The 24,665-nt window shown below is 34.8% G+C and overlaps 1 pseudogene; it reads right to left on the bottom strand.

The window, feature by feature from the left end:
• The window catches only part of LOC110322018, a 159,344-nt pseudogene extending 134,973 nt beyond the window's left edge, over nt 1-24,371 (bottom strand).
• Between the last annotated feature and the right edge of the window lie 294 nt (nt 24,372-24,665).

Raw genomic sequence — 24,665 nt, 5'->3', positions numbered from 1 at the left:
TATATATATATATATATATATATATATATATATATATATATATATATATATATGAAACTTGACATGAACAAACCAAATATTCCAATTAAAAAATGGCACACAAATCTAAACAGAGAATTCGTGACAGAGAGATCTTTAATGGCCGTGAAGCACTTAAAACAAATGTTCAGTATCCTTAGCTATCAGGGAAATGCAGATCAAAATGACTGAGTTTTAATCTTAAACATGTCAGATTAGCAGAGATCAAAATACAAACGACAGCTCATGCTAGTAAGTATGTGGTGCATGGGAACACTCCTCTATTGTGGATAGGTGGGAGTACATCCACTTTGTAATTCAAGTTTGCAGTTTCTCATGAAATTGGGAATAGATCTACCCTAAAACTCAGTTTTGTGTCTCCTGGGCATTTACCCAAAGGTCATTTCACCATACCAGTGGATACTTACCCAATTATTTTCATAGCAGTTTTATTTACAATAGCTAGAAACTGAAGACATTCTAGATATCCCTTCACTGAAGAACAGATAAAGAAAATTTGGTACATTTTCCACAATGGAGTATTTATTACTCAGATATTAAAAACAATGAAATCATTAAATTTGTAAGCCAATGAATGAAACTGCCTGAATGAGATAATCAATTCCGACTCAGAAAGACAAAAATATATCCCCATTTTTATATTTTTTTTTACACTCCATATTTTATTCCCCACTCCAGTCCACCCTCAGACTGCTCCACATACCACACCTCCTGCCCACTCCCCTGTCTCCACGTGGATGTCCCCACCCCCTACCCCACCTGACCTCTAAGCTCCCTAAGGCCTCCAATCTCTTGAGGGTTAGGTGCATCATCTCTGAATGAACACAGACCTGGAAATCCTCTACAGTATGTGTGTTAGGGGCATCATATCAGCTGATGTATGCTGTCTGTTTGGTGGTTCAGTGTTTGAGAGATCTCGGGGGTCCAGATTTATTGAGACTGCTGGTCCTTCTGCATCATTGCCCTTCTCCTCAAATTCTTTCTGCCTTCCTTAATTCAACAACAGGGTTCAGCAGCTTCTGTCCATTGGTTGGGTACAACTATCTGCTCCTGACTCTTTCAGCTGCTTTTGGGGTCTTTCAGGGTACAGAAATGCTAGTAGATCTCTCTTTGTGAGCTCTCCATAGCCTCAATAATAGTGTCAGGCCTTAGGATCTTCCCTTGAGCAGGATACCTTTTTGAGCCTGTCTCTGGACCTTCTTTTCCTCAGGCTCCTTTCCATTTCCATCCCTGTAATACTTTCAGACAGGAACAATTATGAGTCAGAATTGTGTCTGTGGGATGGTGCCCCTCTCTCATTTGATGTCCTGTCTTCTTGCTGGAGGTGGGTTCTATAAGTTTCCTCTCCCTACTATTGGGCATTTCACCTAAGGTCCCTCCCTTTGAGTTCTAAGAGTCTCTCACCTCCCAGGTTCCAGGTGCATTCTGGAGGGTCCCCACAACCTCCTGTTTCCTGAGGTGGCCTGTTTCCATTCTTTCTGCTGGCCCTCAGAGCTTCAGTCCTTTTCCCTCACTCAATACTAGATCACTACTACTCTAACCCCCACTGCCCCCCACCCCATCCACATTCCCTCCCAAGTTCCTCCTCCCCCAACTTGTGATTGTTTTCTTCTCTCTCCCAAGTGGGACTGAGGCATCCTCAATTGAGCACTTCAGCTTGTTCAGGTTCTTGAGTTCTGTGGACTGTATCTTGGGTAGTATTCTGTACTGTTTGTTTGTTTGTTTGCTAATACCCATTAGTGAGTACATACCATGCATGTCCTTTAGGGTATGAGTTACCTCACTCAGGATGATACTTTCTAGCTCCATCTATTTGCCTGCAAAACTCAGGATGTCCTCATTCTTAATAGCTCAGTGTAAATGAACCACATTTTCTGCATCCATCCTTCTATCATGGGACATCTAGATTGTTTCCAGCTTCTGGGTATTACAAATAAGACCTCTATGAACATAGTGGAACATGTGCCCCTGTGGCATGGTGGGGCATCTTTTGGGTATATTCCTAAGAGTGGTATAGCTGGGTCTTCAGGTAGATCTATTTTTTTTGAGGAACCTCCAGATTGATTTCCAGAGTGGTTGTATCAATTTGCAATCCCACCATCAATGGAGGAGTGTTCCTCTTTCTACACATCCTCTCCAACATGTGCCTGAGGTTTTGATCTTAGCCATTCTGACTGGTGTAAGGTGGAATCTCAGGGTTGTTTTCATTTGCATTTCTCTGATCACTAAGGACTTTGAATGCTTCTTTGGTTACTTCTAGGAAATTCGAGATTCCTCAGTTGTGAATTCTCTGTTTAGTTTTATTCCCCAATTTTGATGGGGTTGTTTGTTTGTTTGGTTGGTTGGTTTTTGGTGGTTAGCTTCTTGAGATCTTTATATATTTGTATATTATCCCTCTATGGGATGTGGGGTTAGTGCATATTTTTTCCCAAACTGTAAGGCTGCAGATTTGTCTTATTGACTATGCCCTTTGCCTTACAGAAGCCTCTCAGCTTCACGAGGTTTCATTTATCAATTCTTTCCTCCTACTGCCTTGTCTTGTCTAAACTCAATAGGAGAAGATGCACTTAGCCGTAGTTCAACTTAATATCTCCAAACTGGTAGAAATCCATGGGAGACCTTTTCTGAAGAGAAAGGGAGTGGTGGTAGATGGTAGGGGAGGGCACGTGTAGCAGGAAGGACTGGGAGGAGAAGAGGAAAGGGAATCTGCATCAGGAATTAAAGTAAATTAATTAAATAATTGAAGAATATTGTAAAAATACAGTGGCATATTATTCAATCAAAATATAATATTTATAATAAATCAGCACATATACTTCCTATGTTAATTCTGAGTAGCTTTCATGAAATTATTTTTATCTACTTGTCAAGCTAAGTAATAGTTTATTGCTAACCATCTTTTTCTGAAGATGTATTAGCTTGCATTCTCTTGAATAACGCAATATAGTTATGATAGGGCAGTTTTTATAAAGAATTGGAAAATTAAAATATTCAAAACTTGATTCTTTGTTTGCTCATGAATCAAAGTAATTAATCTATGGGGAAATATTAATGTTGTACTCAAAAAAGTTTTAAAGATGACATGTCTATAGTCATGAGGAGAGGTATTCAAACCCTACAATCATATGTGAAAATATTTTCCGATAATTAATATTATAACCCGATTCAGTAATGAACTCACCCATGTCATTGATCAATGACTGCAATTTCAAATAGCCTTTGTTTCATTGTATTTTTTTTCTAAATAAGGTAGAATTATGAACCAACATTCATGTTGACAGAACCCTCATTCATCAGTATGTGAATAACTTTTTTTTTTTTTTTTTTTTTTTTTTTTTGCTGAATTAGATAGTGATCAAGCATTTATTTGTAGTCTGATTTTGTGAATCCATGGTAAAACTATAAACCTAAGCTTGCTAAAGATATGAGTTAGGTAAAAATCAATACATACATTCTGTAAAAAAAATCAATTGTTTATAGGGACTCACAATAGGGTACTGCATTTTTATTGATGTTTGTAAACTATGTCCTACATATCTTTTATATCAGTAAAACTGGCACTAAATTTGTCCTTCTTTTCAGAGCCTATCTTATACAGTTGCCAGCATATTTCTGCAAAGGTCACTGAGGTAAGGGTAGACAGTAGAAAAGAAATGTATAGTTTAATATATCAGATTAAAAATATCCCAGGGTATAAGTCAAAATTACATAAACAATTTTTAAAGCACATGGGGAAGTTCCTAAAATTTTTAAATAAATGTTTAAAATCATTTCAATAGCAAGGCTATTGTTTGGTTTCTATTTCCTTTACTTTTTTTCTTGAAAATCACCATTGCTATAGGCTACTTCCTAACATAGGTCTAAAGAGCTGTTTTCTGACTTTCTAGTCTATGAATAATATCCCATAAGTATAGCCTTCATTTAGAGACATGTTCCTGATGATACTGTAAACATTGTGGTTTACCATGTCTCAGATTTGGTTATAAAAATACTAATTTTTGATTTATTCCTAATCTGTCTATGGCTCTTCGTGATTCAGCCTCTGATTTAAGAAAGCAAATAGTTCTCTTATGTGCTTTCCTACAAGAGTACTGCCAATAGAATATCAGCAATCAATGGACTACAAGGCCACTGTAGAGCTTGTAATTCTACCCCACTTGAACTTCATTCTATCCTGAAGAAAAATGATGTACAACAAGGACTTTAGAGGCAGGTATTTTCTAAGTTAAACCTTTAATAAGCCTCAATCCTGTTAAACATAATTTTGCAGCACATGGAAATTCTTGAAACTCACAAAATTTTCATGAAGACTATTATTGACCTTAAAAATCTTTAATAATTTTTTTGATTTTTTTTTAGTTCTAAGTAAAAAGAATATTTTATTAAGCAGCAATGTATAATTAATACAAGAATAATAAAAATAGACATAAAATTAAATTTACAATTACATGATTGCATTAAAGTACTATATAAGCAGTGATCTCCCAATCCTTGATTATTACTTAAATAAGCTAAATATATCTCAAACTACAACAATTGATTCAACATACTCAATGAAAATTAAATATAGTTTCTAACTCTTCTCATTGCATCTAAAATAATCCTAGTGACATTTGAACACAAGTGTGAGATATTATTTTAAAAGAGGCTGTTTCCTGAAACATTTAACATGGGCAACAAATAAATAAAATTGTTACAATCATATAGAGTCTAAAAAATAGTAAATACCCTGATAGAGATTTCTCTGTAAGAATCCCAAGACAGATTTCCATGATCTGAAGAGAAATACGTCTGCCTAGATTAATTTCTGACATGGTTACACCTCCAATGAAATGGTAATGAAACCTACAAAGAGATGATATTATCAAGCTTTCCATGTATGTGACAGACACTCTTTCACATACCAGCAAAACTGAAGCTTTATAAACTCAAAGGCATATTTTAAGTGAATGCTTTCATCCACTAAAGCAGACATCAAATATATATACTAAATGGGAAATACTTATAATTGTCCTGCTGGAAAATAATACATAGAAAATAAAATAACATCCATTAAGGAACATGATAGTAAATTTGTCAAACCATTAAAAGTAAACAAATGAAGAGATAAATGAGCCATAAGTCTTAGAATATAACATACATAGTGTGTCCATTTGAGAATTGTTTAGTGCAAGGTTTAATTCCAAATATTGAGGCATTGTATAGCCTATTTTATATTAATTAATTTTTTGATAATTTATACATGTATATAATTCATTCTGAGTACTTTTACTACCAACCCCTTCATATCTCTCGCCTACCACCATTAATACCCCTTCCCAAAGTCCCTTTCCTGTATTCATGTCTTTTGGAATTGTGACCCAATAAGGTTAACAAAGATTTTATGTGGCCAGAGTTTGGAATTATCCACTGGAGTCTGGTGGGCTCAGCAGTGAGTATACAACTGAAGGCATTGTGAATCCCCTACTTACAGAATCTATCAGTCGTCATTAGTTTTACCCGACTGTGCTAAGCTCCCATAATGTTCTCCCCATCTATGACAGGTTCTTGCCCAGAACTCTCTTGTGAAGGGCCATTGGGCCATTGCAGGCAGTTGCAGGGACTGTGAGTTTTTAGTTTGATGCCCAGAAGATCTATCTTGAAGCCCATTCACTGTCTTTCAGCTTTTTTCGATAATGTGCCCTGAGCATTAGGGTGAGCATTCAATGTTGTTTATTCTCAGTATCTTCTGCAGCTATGAGTGTCTGCATTCACCGTTGTTCACTGCAAAGAGCTGTTTTTGTGACTTTAGACTGAAGGTAACATTTGTAGATAGGTATAAGCATAAATATGTAGAATATGGCTTGATTCCATGTAAATTTAGCTGAACTTCAGCACTAGATTTCATCAAGAGCCTATGACTTCACATGGGTATTTTGTTGTTGTTGTTACGTGTTACAGAATTTATAATATACGGCATGAAAATTTCTTCCTTTCAAGCAAAGCTCAAATATAGGGAGTAAACAAAATTATATTTTCACAAAACTAAAATTATTAAAGAAAACAAATTCTGTTGAAATACTTTTATACTATTAAAAACATATTCATTGTTATTTTGTTTCCTAAAATTGTTCTACTAAGGGAGCAATGTTGTATAAAAAGAACATTTGTATGGATTCTGTTGATTTTTTATTAAATTTGATAGTCAAGACTGAGGTTAATCAATATGACTCAAAATAGTTGTAAATATCATCTATAATTTTCCAGTTATCATTAACACATAAGAACTGTTGTGAGTTGTGTTTTTAAAATTAAGGTATTTGTACAGATTCAAGCTATATGGTAATATTGAAACACTATGGGGAATCTGTAATGGTAACAGATCCTCAATTATGTTTACAATAAAGCAAAAATAATGCATATTAATCCTTTCTTAGAAAGGATTAGGGTCAAGTGCTAATTTCTGCAACACTGCGTGTCACTTTCTGTGGAATTTTGTTGAAGGATAAAATTCTAGTACTAGATTCTGAAATTAAATTCAAGTAGAATTTACTTTTGCGACTTCCATTTTTTTCCATTTTTCATTTGATATTTTCTTTATTTACATTTCAAATGCTATCCTGAAAGTTCCTCATACCCTCCCCCTGACCCTGCTCCCCTACCCCCACTCCCGCTTCTTGGCCCTGGTCTTTGCCTGTGCTGAATCATATAAAGTTTGCAAGACCATTTTTTTACATCTGATTATTCAAAACATTATTAGTAGCCTGCACTTGCATTCAGGTGTGTGCATATTATAGAACTGATGTAGCAGTATGAAGACACTTGTAGGAGTCAATCCATTACTTCTGGATTTCATGGACACAGACTGTAGTATGGATTTCATAGACACAAGACTTTCAAAAATATGCAACTCCTTTTCAAAAGACATACATAAAGCAGACATCAAATATAGAGAACATAATTTTTCTAATGTCTTGATTTTGTCATAATTATGTTTCCCTCACTGATTCCAATCAATATGTTAATTGCACTGAGGAATGGGCAGGATTTGATATATCATAGACTATTACACCTTATAATGTTCTTATCTTAATACATTTGCTTCTTAAGTTATGATACTTAATAGTGAAATATATTTCATGGACTTTTTCTCGTAGAGTTTTATAAGTGAGGTAAATCAAAACTTCATATATCTTCATGATTAATATTGCTTCATGATTACTATTACTTTTTGCCCTTTATTGGCACAAAGATATCTAGAGAATTAACACAAAGATTACATAATTTGGCAGATAATGTTGCAATTGTTTCAAGACAAATGATAACCCAGACCTAATAATAAGGCACTTGTCCTAGAAAATAGAGAACCTGACATTATATACTTCTCTAAATACACATTTTGAGGATCAGAGGTTTACAGTGATTTACCATACTTCGAAGTGGTTTTTATATAAATATATCTAAGGCAAGTTAGTTTTATGTTATAAGTGATATACATAAACTATGTGTTACTTCCAGTATAAGCCATTGCTAATGACCCAACTAAGAGAGGAGAGGAGGAAGAGACTGTGTTCTTCATGGTTAGTTAATAAAATAAACATCAGATTATAAAATAATGCAGGTTATAAAATAATGAGAGTGATGTTTAAGAGTGTAAGAATAGAAACAGAGAAAGCCTTGGAGTACTAGTTACTCCGTTATATCTGAAGCAGAAATTCTACAGCTCACTGCCATTGAAGAATGTTTGGTATGTATTAATATATCTAAATAACATGTAGAGATGTGAAGAATTCAAAAGAAATACATTACATGGAAGAATCAGTTTTTGAGTAACATATAAGTTATTTATATTAAATGTCATACAGAAAGCTCCCCAGAAAACAAGAGAATGAAGTCTCAAAATACATGAAAATAATAGAAGACTGCCAACAATGTTTTGTTATGAGACTTCAGAGGAAAAATTAGACATTAATTCCCCTAAATGTGCTTCTGTAAAAATGGTGATTAGAGCTGGCAGGTTGACAATATTTTAAAATTGAGAATGACCTGTAAAAATAGTTTGTTTGACCTATTGAGTTTGGCCCATATTTGTAAGGACTCCAATTTCTGTAATAAATATTCTGATAAAATGTACTGAAAAGCTTTCCCTTAGAACACTGACATATTTTAGGATAGAGGTACTGCTATGCACTTTTATGTGTAGAAGCCACATAGATTTAATTTATTTTAAGAAAAAAAGTATTATTGTTAGGAAAAAATGAATGACATAGTTTTACTCTTATATGAAAGGATTCATAATTTAATTTAAATTTTAGAAAGTGAAAACTAATTGAATTAAAATTGTTTACTGTTGTCAAATGTGTTATCTTCTTAGTAAAATAAATAGAAATTATGTTTTCCAATAAAAAGTATTTACAAAATAGAGCATATTACTAGTATTTAAGTTAAAGTGAATAAAGGCAGAAAAATGGTAGACAAAATATATCTTTAAAATGATTATATTTCAAGGTAAAATATTTGAGTTATGGAGCAATGCTTTAAAATAATAGCTGATCACTATGAATTTCCTCTGGTATTTATTGTCACAATATTAATCATGATGAACCCATTTAGTATTAATATGCATGTCATAACTAGTTCTTTGGGATTTCACCAGAGATTCCAGCGTGATTAATTGCACAATTATTTTAAAGGGTTAGCAATTTTCATAATACCTCTTCCCTGACAAAGGCATTTGAGTTGCATTTTGGCAAGTATAGAGTGTAACAGGTACATTTGTCTTCTATTCATGGAGGCACAATTAATCCTTTAGTTTGCCTTATGAGGCTACTTGACCTCTTTACTAGCTATGTTTATTCATAATATCTCTATACCAAATTAAAATACAATCTTTTAAAATAAATATTTTATCATGGAAAATATGGAGAAATGCATATGGCACTTTTTTTATTGTAAAGAAAGAAGCAACCAAACTATTAGTTTTCAACTAAAAGGAAAAAAATGAATGAGAAACTGTTAACAAAAGCAAATAAGAAAATTTTAGCAATGTGAAATGGATTGTTTCTCTGAATTTACAATATAATAAGGTCTGAATGACAGGAAATGAGGTATAAAATTGGAGAATATTTTCTCTAGATTTGAGAAAAGAGAATATGGATAACAGATCTATGTAACTTAGTGCCATGATACTTTAGTATCTTCAAATTATATGGTCCGTACAGATGTGCCGAAAGTATCGTTTTATAGTAATATCAACTTATTTTAATATAGGCCATATTATTTGTTTATTTTTCAGGTAATATTTTCCCCCTAAATGTTACAAACTATTCAGAAATTCTAATTCTAAAAGAAAATAAGAAAAATACTGGATATGTAAATGCATCATATCTCTTCCCTATGCTTTCTATCTTTCTTCTCCTACTGACCTTAACACAAGCAATTACACACATGAGGAAGCAACCTATTACACACATGAGGACACGGTTTCACCATATTTAAGTATCATTCCTCTAATATTTGTTATCGAATTCCCAAACGAAAGTTCACAATATATTCCAGTTCTTCAAGGATGACAGCCTCTATACTAAAATTATGAATATTTATGTTTTCATTATGTTTGATTAAATTTCAATACATTATCATGGAACAGAATTTTAAATGAACGTTGGTTAATAGGTAACTACGATTATTTTCAAATATTCCTTTTACATTTTTAAAAGTTCATTTCAAATTCACAATTTTTATGATAAATACATTTTAATTCAGACAAATTTACAAGAAAAAAATCTAAAATGACAATACATTACCAAGAACATTGATCGCAGAGGAATAGCAATGTATTTGAAGAATTACAAGAGTAATTATCTTATAAGTGTAATATCAACAGCTACCACAAGATGCATAGTCTTGCAAAATAATAGTCATATCTTAATATAAAAGTCACTTTGAGACTTAGAAATTGATATTTCTTTGTGAAAAGTAATTAAAAAACAATTCTCTAGTGGCTAAAGAGACAGCTCAGGAATTAAGAGCACTGTCTGTTTTCTCAGAAGACTATTCTATTCTCAGTCCCTATATGCTGGCTCACACCCATTTGTACTCTAGCACCAACAGATCCATCATATGTTAGGCCTCCTGTGGGGAATGTACACATGTGACTCACAGACATACATATATGCAAAATACTAGAGTTTCAAAGATTACTAGCACTTTTATATAGTCTTTATTTTACTTTTAGTTTTCTCAAAAATAAAATGGAGAAATTTTTAAAAAATACCTATGTACATTGCAAGCATATGTTTCTATTTATAGAATATTAAAGGAGGTATAATATTTTAGTTAATTTTATTTATTTTTACATGTGTCTTTTGTACTCCAATTTAAATTTTTGATATTATGACTGAATAAAAGTTATAGAATAGTTTCAGAATAACTATAATATTTTGATATTATGACAGAATAAAAGTCATAGAATAGTTTGAATTTATTTCAAAAGTTTCTTTAGGGCAAGTTATCATATATTAATTTCTTAAATTAATAATTTTTATCATTAGACTCCCCACCTCTTTACAGCCATGGATTGCATTCAGTAGACTTGAAGGTATTAATTTGACCAGTCTTATTTAATTTATTTGCTGACTTCATTCTAACTTTTTTCAAATACCTAATATTTTTGTTACCCCTTCACCAATATATGTTACTGTGATTGAATTCTAAAGTACATTTATTCTCAGATTACTTTTTTTAGCAATTGAAACTTACAAAGAAGCAAAATCATGTGTAAATATATTTTATTTATTTTTGAAAAAATAACATTGTAAATTTAAGTCTAACATTGTAAAATTAAGTTACTTTAGAATGGATGGGAAGATACCAAAATCTTTATTAACAAATAATAATTGTTAACAAAACATTTGTTATATGTCTAGCAACATTTCACCAGGGTTACATGCACTGGTTCTTTCACAACACACCCAGAAAATCATTAGCTATTCTGCTTCCTTGAATTTCAGATACATATGAACAGATGGATCACAGAAATTTCTCAGTTTTCCAGAATGAGTGACACCTGCACCCAGGCAATACACTCAGTCTGCCATACACCAGGGGTCAAGACAATACAGGGAGAAAAGTGACTATTGCAATAGAACTAAATCACGCAACAGTTTCTCCCAGTGTTCGTGGTCCTTTAAGTTGCTATTATCACTTCTAGAATCTATGCCACTATGAGAATAATCCGGCTTATCTCCATAACGTGTTTTAAAGGTGACTGCTTTGTATTTAGTATTATTAATGAAGTTGAGAAATGGAGATCATACAGAGAATTGTCAGAGGAAAAAAAAATCCAAAAGCCAAACTCTTTTCACCAGATGCACTGATGCACTAAAATGTAATCTGCACAAACAAAATGTTTTGTTTTGAGTAGACAAGCTTATCTGTGTCCTTAGTATAAAGCCCATTGAAAGTTGTCAAGGTTTCTACTCTTCTTTGATTTCAGTATTTTGGTTGAATGGGAAAATGCTAATGTTACTGAATTGACTAACTTTATTACAGAGAAATGTCATTTTGAATATTTAAAGTAAAGGTACTTACTATTAGGAATCTTTATGGGAAAATAATGTGACATTTTAACATTATCAAATGATCTATTTAATATTTTAGTATTTTATGTAAATTTTTAGCTATTCCAAAATGACTAAAATGGGTGGGTGGGGATGAAGTTTGGATTTTGAAGGAGCTGAGGGAGGAGTGATTATCACCAAAATACACAGTAGAAAATTCTCAGAGAACTGTGAATAAGGAAAAAGAAGAAGAAAGTAAAAGGGAAAGCAAGCAGTTAGTCATGTTGTTTGCAAAGTGCCGAGCATGGGTTATGATTCCATTCATAACACTCACTGGCTAGTACACTTCCATTTATGTGAAGCAGTGTTCAACAACCCATAATTTTAAAGGTGATTATATTGGAAGTTTATTCTAAATAAGGACAAGTATCATTTCATATTTGAAATTTCTTTGTAACTTGGTATCAATATTTTGACTAAGGAAAATAATTAACTCAGTATATTTTGATTTGATTTGCTAGTTGGTTTGTTAATAATGGACAACTTAAAATTATTCCTAGTACTTAACATCTCTCTCTCTCTCTCTCTCTCTCTCTCTCTCTCTCTCTCTCTCTCTCTCCCTCTCCCTCTCTTCTCCACTCCCCCTCTCCCTCTCTCTCTCCCTCTCCCCCCCCCTCCCACACACACACATTTAAAGATAATAAAAATTGTGTAAGAAAGGAACTATATTTTAAATATTTTTAAATAAATATATTATTTCTTTCAGTCATTTGTTTAAGTGTCAAGTAGGGGTATATTAAGTATGCTTTCATTTTTTTAACTCATTTTCTATCATGTTGACAATTCCAATGGATAAAATTGCATGAATATTTGCAAATCATCCAAGTAAGTGTTTCCTGTTTTTATCATCTACTTGTAAAAACATATAGTTATATTAGCAGATAAACTTGAGGTAATATATTTGAAAATATTAAAGGAGGAGAGATGTGGAATGCTGTCATTTGGACAGGACAGGACCACTGTATATGTAAATTTACAGGAGCTGTGGTTACCCACACAAGAGAAATAAGCCAACGTTTCAGCATGGATGAGGGAGAAGCATTTTAATGCCTGTCATTTTGGTATTTTCATGAGTTTTATCACCCTGTTTGTATTCAGTGTTTTGGATGGTTTTTTTCTGTGCCTTTTTGTGATGATTTTAACCTTCTCTTCAGATATAAGTATTCCTTCGAGGATTCTCTTTAGAGCTGACTTAGTGGTGGTGAACTGCTTAATTTTTTTTTTTTATTGGTTATTTTTTGTATTTATATTTCAAATGTTAGCTCCCTTCCCAGTTTCCCCTTCAGAAGCCCTTTATCCCCTCCTCCCTCCCTCCCTGCCCCTATGAGGGTGCTTCTCCACCTGCCCACCCACTCCTGCCTCACAGACCTAGTGTTCCCCTATCAAGTCACCATAGAACCAAAGGCTCCCCTCCAAGTGATCCTCTGCTACGTATATACTCTGGTTTCTCTTCAGATTGTATAAATCTTTCGCTTATTATTTTTTTATCATGGTAAGTTTTTCTTCCTCTTTTTATTAAGATTGAACGTTCTGCACCATATGGTAATGTGGGCTAGAATTCACGATCCTTTCTAACTTGTAGAATGGTACATTTATGCAATGGAATACTACTCAGTTATTAAAAACAATGAACTCATAAAATTCTTAGGCAGATGGTTGGAACTAGAAAATATCCTGAGTGAGGTAACCCAGTCACAGAAGAACACGTGACATGCACTCAATGATAAGTGGAGCCCAGAAGCTCGGAATACCCAAAATACCATTCACAGACTACATGAAGCTCAAGAAGAAGGAAGAAGTATGGATACTTCCATCCTTCTTAGAAGGGGGAACAAAATACCCATGGGAAGTATGCAGAGAAATAGTGTGGAGCAAAGTGTGAAGGAAAGGCCGTCCAGAGACTGCCTTACCTGGGGATACATCCCATATAGACACCAAACCGAAACACTATTGTGGATGCCAACAAGTGCTTGCTGACAGGAGTCTGATATAGCTGTTTCCTGAGAGGATCTGCCAGTATCTGACAAATACAGAAGTGGATGCTCTCAGAAAACCATTGGACTGAGCACACACACACACACACACACACACACACACACACACCCCGCCCCCAATGAAGGAGCTAGAGAAAGGTCCTGAGGAGCTGAAGGAGATTGCCACCCCATAGAAAGAACAACAATATGAACCAGTCAGTACCCCCCATAGCTCCTAGGGACTAAAAACCACCAACTGAAGAGTACACATGGAGGAACCCATGGCTCCAGCTGCATATGTAGCAGAGGATGGTTTGTTAGATATCAATGCGAAGAGAGTCTCCTGGTTCTGAGAAGACTCAATGCCCCAGTGTAGGGGAATGCCAGGACAGGGAAGCAAGAGTGAGTGGATTGGTGAGTGAGAGGAGGGGGGATGGGATAGGGGGTTTTCAGAGGGGAAACCAGGAAAAGGGATGGCATTTTTAATGTAAATAAAGAAAATTTCAAATTAAAAAAAGGGAAAAAAAAACCAGAAAGAATATTGTTCCAATCCCTCCTGGCTTTCTTAATCTCCACTGAAAATAGTCTACTGTTATCTTAATGGATCTGCCTTTTTATGTGACTTTCTGTAGTCATTTTCAATATCCTTTCTTTATAGTCATTATTTCATTTGACTATTCTATGTTATAGAATGTTTCTATTCTAGCTTTTTGTCATTTTTTATTAACCATTTTATTCATTTTCTTTTCTTTTCTTTTCTTTTAAGATTTATTTATTTATTATATGTAAGTACACTATAGCTGTCTTCAGACACACCAGAAGAGGGAGTCAGATCTTGTTATGGATGGTTGTAAGCCACCATGTGGTAGCTGGGATTTGAACTCAGGACCTTTGGAAGAGCAGTCAGTGCTCTTAACCTCTGAGCCATCTCTCCAGCCCTCATTTGCTTTTCAAATGATATCTCCCTTCCCAGTTATCCCTCCAACAATCTAGCCATCTCACCCTCCCTTATTCCCTTCCCTTTGTCTCTATGAGGGTGCTCCTTCCCCTATTTCTTCCACTGGGGTCCCCAGACTCAGACTGATGGTTGGCTGTAAGTATCTGCATTGAGTTGGTCAGGTGCTGGTAGAACCTCTCATGGATCAGTCATATCAAAATCCTGTCAGTAAGCATTTCTTGGCATCAGCAATAATGTGGGGGGTTGGTGTCTCCAGATAGTATGAATCCCTAGGTAGGTCAGTCTCTAGATGGCCTTTCCTTCCGTGTTTTACATTGGAGCATCATTTGGGTTTATGCCCAGCAGTGATAGAGCTGGATCCTCAAGTAGTATTTTGTGCAATTTTCTGAGGAACAGCCAGACTGATTTCCAGAGTGGTTGTACCAGCTTGCATTCCCACCAACAACCGAGTTTTCGTCTTTCTCCACATCCTCACCAGCATCTGCTGTCACCTGAATTTTTGATCTTAGCCATTCTGACTGGTATGAGGTGGAATCTCGGGGGTGTTTTGATTTGAATTTCTCTGATGACTAAGGATGTTGAACATTTCTTTAGGTGTTTCTCAGCCACTGGATATTCCTCAGTTGAGAATTCTTTGTTTAGCTCTATACCCCATTTTTAATAGGGTTATCTGGTTCTCTCAAGTCTAACATCTTAAGTTCTTTGTATATTTTGGATTTTAGCCCTCTATAGGGTGGAATCCTTTCCAAATCTGATGTTGCTGTTTGACAGTGTTCTTTGCCTTACGTTTCAGTTCTAGTTTTATCTACTTAGTACTTTTGGACTTAATAACAACTCTTTCCTTAGAACATCAAATGTTTATATTGTGGTTTTGTTAAAAATAATTCCTCTGCTTTTGATGTGGGCCTTTTCTTCTTCTCCTATAGTTATTATATGTAGGTTTGATCTTTAAAATATTGTCCCAGAATTCCTGTATGTTTTGTTGGAGGCTTTGCTTTATTTTATTTTGTTTTATATAAAGATACATTATCTGAGACTGAGTGATCCAATTATTCTACCTGGTCTTCAAGTCCTGATACCCTTTGCATAATCCAATATTTAGTGTTAAGGTACTCTGTAAATCTTGTTTTAGAAGGTCTATGGTCATGGGCCATACTGAATAAATGTTTCTTTAAGATATGCATTAAAATAAACAAAAACAAAAACAAAAATACCATGACATTCCTGAAGACCAGGTCCTAATCCCCTGCTATTTGGGAATCTAATTTAAACTGCTTGGTGTTCTACAATAACACATCACTATTCCACTCTAAAATCTGTATCCAGAAAAGGAGATATATGATCTTTTATTTAAAACAAATACCCCCTTCCCTATTTTTTAATTTAATTTTATTTGTAATTCATTTTTTATACTCCATATTTCATTCCCCACCCCTCCCTATCCACCCTCCAAATGCTTTACATCCCATACCTCCTCCCCTCCCAACCTGACCTCTAAACACACTGAGAGCTCCAGTCTCTTGGGTTTGGTGCACCATCTCTGAATGAACAAAGACCCAGAAGTCCTCTATTGTACGTATGTTGGGCGCCTCATATCAGCTGGTATATGCTGCCTGTTTGGTAGTCCAGTATTTGAGAGATCTCATGGGTCCAGATTAATTAAGACTGCTGGTCCTCCTATAAAATCAATTTTCTCCCCAGCTTCTTTCAGCTTTCCCTAATTCAACCATAGGGGTCAGCTGCTTCTGTCAATTGGTTGGATGCAAATAACTGCATCTGACTCTTTCAGCTGCTTGTTGGGTCTTTAAGAGGGCAATCATGGTAGATCCCTTTTTGTGAGCGCTCCATAGCCTCAGTATTGCTGTCAGGCCTTGGGACCTCCCCTTGAGCTGGATCCCACTTTGGGCCTGTCACTGGATCTTCTTTTCCTCAGGCTCCTCTCCATTTCCATCCCTGTAATATTTTCAGCAGACACAATTATGGGTCAGAGGTGTGACTGTAGGATGGCAACCCTATTTCTCACTTGATGTCCTGTCTTCCTGCTGGAGGTGGGCTCTATAAGTTCCCTCTCCCTACTGTTGGTCATTTCCTCAAAGGTCCCTTACTGTGAGTTCTGGGAGTCTCTCACCTCCCAGGTCTCTGGAGTATTCTGGGAGATCCCCCCAACCTCCTATTTCCTGAGGTTGCCTGTTTACATTCTTTCTGCTGGCCCTCAGGGCTTCAGTCTTTTTCCCTCACCCAATACCCTACTGATTGGGAAAACAAAACAAAACAAAACAAAAACAAAAACAAAATTTCACTAACCCCACATTTGACAGAAGGTAAATATCCAAAATATATAAATAACTCAAGAAGTTAATCATAAAAAAAATGGGGTATAGAGCTAAAATGAGAATTCACCCCCGATATAGCTATTTCTTATGAGCCTATGCCAGTGTCTGGCAAATACAGAAGTGGATGCTCACAGTCATCTATAGGATGGAACACAGGGCCCCGTAAAGAAGGACTCAAGACCGTAGAGAAAGTACTCAAGGAGCTGAAGGGGTCAACAACCCTATAAGAATCAACAATATGAACTAAGCAGTACCCCCTAGAATTGTGTCTCTAGTTGCATATGTAGCAGAGGATGGCCTAGGCAGCCATCAATGGGAGGAGAGACCCTTGGTCTTGCAAAGATCATATGCCCCAGTACAGGGGAATGCAAGGGCCAGGAAGTAGGAGTGTCTGGGTTGGGAAGCAGGGAGGGGGAGAGTATAGGGGATTGTGGGGATAGCCTTTGAAATGTAAATAAAGAAAATATCTAATAAAAATATATGTATATATAAAAAAAGAGAAGAGAATTCACAGCTGAGCAATCTCAAATGACTGAGAAACACCTAAAGAAGTGTTCAAATTCCTTAGTGATCAGAAAAGTGCAAATCAAAACGACCCTGAGATTCCACCTTACACCAGTCAGAATGGATGAGATCAAATTTACCATTTTTTTTTTAAAACAAGTTGTAAGTCATGGAAAAAGCAGAGGAGCAAAGCAGCTGAAACAAGAGACAAAAAAGATAGCCAGAAAGACACAAGAAGAGGCAAAGAGATAACAAGAGGTACAACTCCACACAGAGAAAGAGCGAATAGGTATAGACAGGTTAAAGGAAAAATAATCATTCAGTTCTATCATTGATACATAATATATATTTAAAAAGCTATGAGAAAGATAAGATGTAGCAAATTACAATTTCATAGTACAGTTTGTAAGTCTGAGAAAAGTTCATTAAGAATAAAACTGTTACATTTTTATAAGTTTATAATTGAAATTTATTTTAGCACACACTAAAATCCCACTGAAATGATTTTGGCATTATATTTTATTTTAGTACATCCAAATTATTGAAACTTCATTTTTTCATATTTAATTATCAGACCCGAGTCTTGGTGCTATCCAGAAAACACCCATGTAGAACATTCCTCAAGCTCAGTACACAAGCAAGATGGTATTTTATCTGTCCTTGTTCCACTAGCACAAAATAATTAGATATCAACAGAGAATCAGTGAAGTGTAGCTATGTTTTGAACTAGATTTCACTAATTCCTCTTTCTTCTTCTGTTTAATGTAATTTCAGATTCAAAGTAATTATATTTGGACAAGGTCCTTTGGTTAAAAGTGAAGCTGATTATATGAAACTTAGCCTCTTAAGTACTTGAATGAAACAAACTATTCTAGCTGATCAATTTATTTGCCACTTCTTCTCACAATGTCACAATGACCTACATTCAATTACACAGAGATAACATTAATAAGAGAGTTCTAATCTATTAAAAAATTAATAACAATTTTATTTTTAAAAGTAAAAATATTTTTTATAATATCATAATCTAATTGATGTTGCCTTTATATCATTAAACATCTCACTATTTGCATGAATCATTTTAATTCTGCAATCTGAGTAATTTTATAAGAAGAAATTCTATGAAAAAATTAATCAATTACATATTTTATATTTTAATTGACTTCTAAATAGGACAAGAAATGGAATCAATTATTGAAAGACATTGGTACAGTATTACAATAAATTCTTACAGGCTCATGTGTGACTTATGGTCCTCCACAAATTTCAAAAAAAAAATTGTACTGATTCCTGACACTTAATGTACAGATAGATAGTAAGAAAATAGATCAAATAAAATGAAAGACTTAGTCATGGTTTGAAAAAAGACACACTGAGGAAGATACATGTGTGCTCTGCAGCTTCATTGTCGTATGACACACCTTATTTGTCCTGCTGAAAATACGGTTTTATGTAGAGCTAATATTAAAACAAATACATTCTGCTACGTGAAAACATTTTCCTTTCTTCTCGATGGTGGAATGAGTTTCAAGTTTTCATCTCAGCCATGGTAATAATGATTGTCATGTTACTCCTAGTTATCTGATGTCTTCTGTCACATCCACTTACAATATGGAGATGGTAACGCACTGAGATGAAAATGTGAGCTAATAAGTATTAGCATGATGTATAATCTCACAACTGTGATGAAAGCAAAACAATACTGTGATAAATTTATGAGGCCAACACTGGATCATAAGAAATCGAACTGCAGGAAGGTTAATCAGTCCTATCCTGAGGGCAGGGATAGAATGAGAGGCATAAGTTGCCTCAACTGCCTCTAATTTCTATTTTAGAGATAAGTTTTCAGCCCCCAGATAACATGTTTCAATATGGAAGAAGTTACATAAGATTTGCTAGTTATAGGTAAAACAAAAACTAAAACCAAAGCTCTATTGAAAACAAACAAAAAAAAAAAATAGCAGTAGGGATGCTAAGTTGTGTTATAGAGGTATATAAACATCTGTTGTACATATCATGTGCTTTCAGTGGCACTCATAGTTTTTGAATGTGTATAAATTGGTAGTCAGCTGAGAACAGATGGTCAGAAGCATGTGATGTCAGACACAAGAGGGGATAGTGGGTGACTAATAATGTGATTAATAATAGCTCAAGAGTTTCTGATTCTGAGCACTGAATATCTCACTCCACAGTCAGGATATTCATATCAGTCATCCACCCTTTAATACAGGTGTGGCTTTTCTGCAAATGTTCTTTACCATAATTTTTGTTTTGTAATTTCATATTTCTTTATTATTAGCATAGCTCTTTAGAAGTTAATTCACTTACAGGAAAATCATCTGTACTGAATATTCAGTATAGAAATTTCCAGAAAGAAAGGCATATGAATAAAAACATTCACCATGAAACATAGCGAAATTATAAAAGTTACTAGAATTTATTGCTGAAAAATAAAATGGTAGACCTACCTGTAATTGGCTAGTGAGTGCAGATGTCAGATGTTGTTTCACAAGTTTACATGTAATAGTACCATTTTGACTATTCCATTCTTTTTATGAAACTATTCAACATACATTAGCTAACTGACTACATTAGCTAATAGGTTAACTGATAGGTTCAATTTTTTGCCTAAAATATATTTGCAAATACAAATTTAAAATTAACAGTCCTTATATAAATTTATAAGAAGATATTTCTCTATAATTGTCTTGTATTTTTAGTGTATTATACATTTATGATGATGAAAATGGTATTTGAAGAACATTAAAAAGTAATATAATATCTAATCACAAAAAATGTAAAGTTTATTATTGTTATGCTAACATATAATCTATTGTTTTCCATAAAATGACCTTATAGAAATTTAAACTATACTAATATTAATTTAACTTTAATTCCTTCAAAATAGCTAAAAATGGGATTAGAAACCAGACCCTGTACTAAATAAAGGCACTTAAATAAACATGGATGAGACAGAATTTTGGACTCATTCATTAAAGGGCATGTTGTTCAATGCTGGATGAATTCTCTAGTATCTAACTAACTGGAAATGCTTTGAACAAGACACCTGAACACACCCTGATTTGGTGGGACAGTTGAATACTTTTAGACAGTCTCATTTTTTCGTGAACAATACAACCTGGGTTTGCATTTGGAACAAACCCAGGCTTGGCTAGCTCTCTAGCACTCAAACAGTAGTAACAAACCAAAAACAGACTCCAGCAAATCTCGAGTTGGGTATCATCCAAAGCTGAAATTGTGTAAATGACTAGAGAAGTCTGAGAATATAAGCAGCCTGCTTAACACTTCTGGAAAGACAGGCTTAAACAAAGCCAAATTGGGAATATTATAATAAAGGCATAATCTTTCAATGCCCAGCAGATTTATTATGCCAACAAACATCAAAAATTAAATGGAATCCTCAATGCATATTTCAAGATATTTGTGAAAGCTCACAGAAAATTTACAACAGAACAACAACAAAAATGTTTCACACACACACACACACACACACACACACACACACGCTTGTGCGCGCGTGTGTGTGTGTGTGTGTGTGTATGTGAGAGAGAGAGAGAGAGAGAGAGAGAGAGAGAGAGAGAGAGAGAGAGAGAAGAGAGAAAGAGAGAACATCAAATTAAATATCTTCTCGTAGAAAAGAAAATAATAAAATGAGAGAATTTGGAAAATATTTTCATCTAACATGGAGATCATGTTTAAAGTATATAAGTCAATTCCGTAAACTAATTTTAAAAAATAATGAATGACCTGATTTAAAGATAAGATATTGATCTCTATAGATATTTATGAAAGTAATGTGTATAAATAAACAACAACAAAAACATGGAGATGGTTAAATATTGGTGTTAGAGAATTGTTAAATTGAGTACTCTTCTTGCAGATGACTAGAGGTTGAGTCCCAGCACCCATGCTGGGTTGCTAACAAAACTCTGTAATTTCAGCTCCATGGGATCCAACCCCTTTGGCATTCATGTACAGGTGAGTATGTATGTATTCCACATAGATAAATGCATGCATAGATAACTGTAAAAATAATTTTAAAATTAAAATTAAATGATCACAATTGTAAATCATTATAAAATTGAATATCTAAACCACAATGAACTATCACTTCACCCATTAAGAATGTCTGTTTTCAAAAAGACAACAAATAAGCGTTTTGCATAAAGTTAGGAAAAGGAATACTTTATGTGAAGTGGTACAGGGTACTAGCTACATAACTATGAGTGTTTGGATATCTGCATTCATATCACAAACTAGCCACCCCAGATAGGCTGGAAACCTCAGGTCAGAAGTAGGCAGAGACAAAAGAACCTCTAAGATTCCTCCACTCAAACAGTGGAGACAATTTATGTGTGATATGTGATATGTGTAGTGACAACAAAAATGTGAGCCTTAGAGTCAGAATGAGACCTTGCTCAAATGATTAGGCAGAAAATACAAAATAGAACATCTGACATTCCTCTCACTTCTGTATGTACACAGAGATGTGTGCACCCATATACATGTGAAAATACACTCAAACAAAAACAGAGAACTGTTTTGAAGTACCTCAAAAATTTAACATCTAGAACGCAGCATATAGACTAAGAAAGTAAGATACAATATGGCAAAGGGACATCTGAGCATCCATGTTCATTGTAGCCTTAATCACAGCAGTCAACATTGAGAAGCAGAGTATTTGTTCACTGACTTGTGAATGAATAAAGAAAATGTGGAGCATATACTCAATCCAATATAATTCAACCATAGAAAATGTGAAATCTGTTCATTTGTGACAATCAGTTTAGAGACTGAGATCATTATGTTAACTGAAATAGCCAGGCACAGAAGAAAAAACCCTATATAAGTATATGAAACATACATATATACATTCATATTCATACATATATGCATTAATACATGCATAAATACTGCACGCATGCACACACACACACACACACCATACACACACACAAATACATAAGCCGATCTGTTCAAAGTTGAGATGCTGGTTACTGGAGGGAGAGGAGAGTAGGGATGTTAGTGTAACAGTTAAATTTGGTAAATACTTATTCGACATTTGGCTGTAGGTAAATAGAAGAAACAGAGTCCTACCAAACAATCACCCTATAGACACGATTACAAAGTATTTCAAAAGACTATAATGAAGCATTTTACAAGTTTTCACCATGAAGACATCAAAACTATTTTAAAAATAGATATATTTTAACTGATTTATACATTATCTGTTGGTCATTTGATCTGAAACTGGACATGATGCCCCATTAAAAAGAACTTTCAAAAACGGTCCGTTTACTATTTTCAGAGTATTGTAATTAAGCCATCTGAAATGTCTCCACCCTAGCTAATATTCCTAGTAAAGGGGAATACAAAGCCGGAACTGTTTTATCTTCTTTAACAAGGCAAGTCTTAAAGCAGAGGGATTTGGACACCAATCTGGCCATGAAACCAGTGGCCTACAATTTGTCCTGCCTACAAGAGTAAAACTGGCACAGAAATTGGGTGGCTGGCCAGCCATCAAGAGCCAGTCTTGGCTTTATTGGGGTGCTTATAAAGGGGTGACTGGGAGCAGCAGAAAGAATGACTCAAAGTCAAATCTTTGGTAAAAGCTGATAGCCTGTTCTGCAGGAGACAACTTTCTCTAGAGATCTCTAGAAAGCTTGTTCAGATAGCTCTGCATTTTCAGACCAAGGCCCAGTCTTTCATTTACATATCAATTTAGTCATTGACTCCAAGTTCCCTTTTGATTTTCTCATGAATAGAGATTCAGCATTCCTTGACCTCATCCCCTTGATTCTTAGAAAACAAAACAAAACAAAACAAAACAGGAAGCACATTTTTTTTTTTTTTAACATTGCAAATGGTGTCAGAGATCTGTCTGCCCTTGTAAATACAAACAATAAATTTAGCTGGGTGGATTCTGTCCTAAGATTACCATTCACAAGCCAAGGCCTGGGCCTAAACTCACTCTGTTCCAGGCTGACCTTGAACTCATGAATATGACTGACTTTGTGTCTGCTTTCCTTTATATCTTTCTGACATGCTGGCTCATAGTGCAGCTGCCTCTGTTTGTATTGTTTTGTTTTGTTTTTTGTTTGTTTGGTTTTATTTTGTTTTCTCTTTTTGTATGTGAAGTTCCTTATTCGATTCATATTGTATCCTTATATTTTACATAGTTGAGAAATTATATATTCTTGAACTTGTGTCTTCAAAGTCTTTTCCCACAGCCTAAGAGGTTGTCTTGACAATCACAGCATTCTAGCATTGTGCTGAGACATTAGACACACTCTTGCCTCCTTCACTTGTGCTCTCTGATTACTTTACAGTCATTAACCGTGGCAGAGAGATACATACGGCCACACATGGCCAAGAAGGAATCAGCAGACAGCCAATGACAGGTCCAGCTTGAGAACCTTGCCAAGACAGGGAGCCACCCTCTGACAGTAACACTGTCTGCAGGGGCAGAAAACAGGTTAGATAGCCTAATCACTTAGGAGAGAATCAAACATGACAGACAAAAAAGAAAAGAAAAAAAAAAAAGTCTACAAAATGATGTCTAATGCTATTCTCATGCTATCAATGGCTTTATCCAGCATCTGATAGCAACAGATACAGAGACCTGCAGCTAAACATTAGGTGGAGAGTTGGGCATCGTTCTGAAGAGGGGGAAAACAGATTGTAGGAACCAGAAGGGACAAGTGTACCACAAGAAACCCCACAGAATCAGCTAACCTGACTCCTCAGGGCTCACAGAGCTTGAATGGACAATCAGGGTGTCTTCATGGATCTGCATATATGTTCTGGTTGTGTTATTTGGTCTATTTGTGGGACTCCTAACAGTGAGAGCATAAACTGTCTCTGAATCTTTTGCCTGACTTTTCTCCCCACTGGATTTAATATGAGAGGAGGTCTCCAGTCTTGTTACAACTTTATATGCCATGTTTGGTTAATATCCCTGGGAGGTCTGCTCTTTACAAAGGGGAAACAGATGAGAAGTTCATGGAGGTAGCGGGTGAAACTGAGAGAAAAAGAGGGAGGAAAAACTATGGTCAAAATATTATATATGAGAAAAGAATAAATAAGAAATAAATTGCATCTCATTAATTCTAACTTTTAAATTCTTAAAAATATTCAATACATTGCAAAGTTTAAGTTGTAGAGACAAACAAGTCTAACATCTAAAACAAAGATTCCCATACTTTAACAATCAGAACTCAGTAATGTCTGCTAGTTT

Source organism: Mus pahari, chromosome 5, assembly GCF_900095145.1.
Source record: "Mus pahari chromosome 5, PAHARI_EIJ_v1.1, whole genome shotgun sequence".
In the NCBI taxonomy this organism is placed as follows: domain Eukaryota; kingdom Metazoa; phylum Chordata; class Mammalia; order Rodentia; family Muridae; genus Mus; species Mus pahari.
The sequence above is the reverse complement of the archived record's forward strand: the minus strand, read 5'-3'. Positions and strand labels throughout refer to the sequence as shown.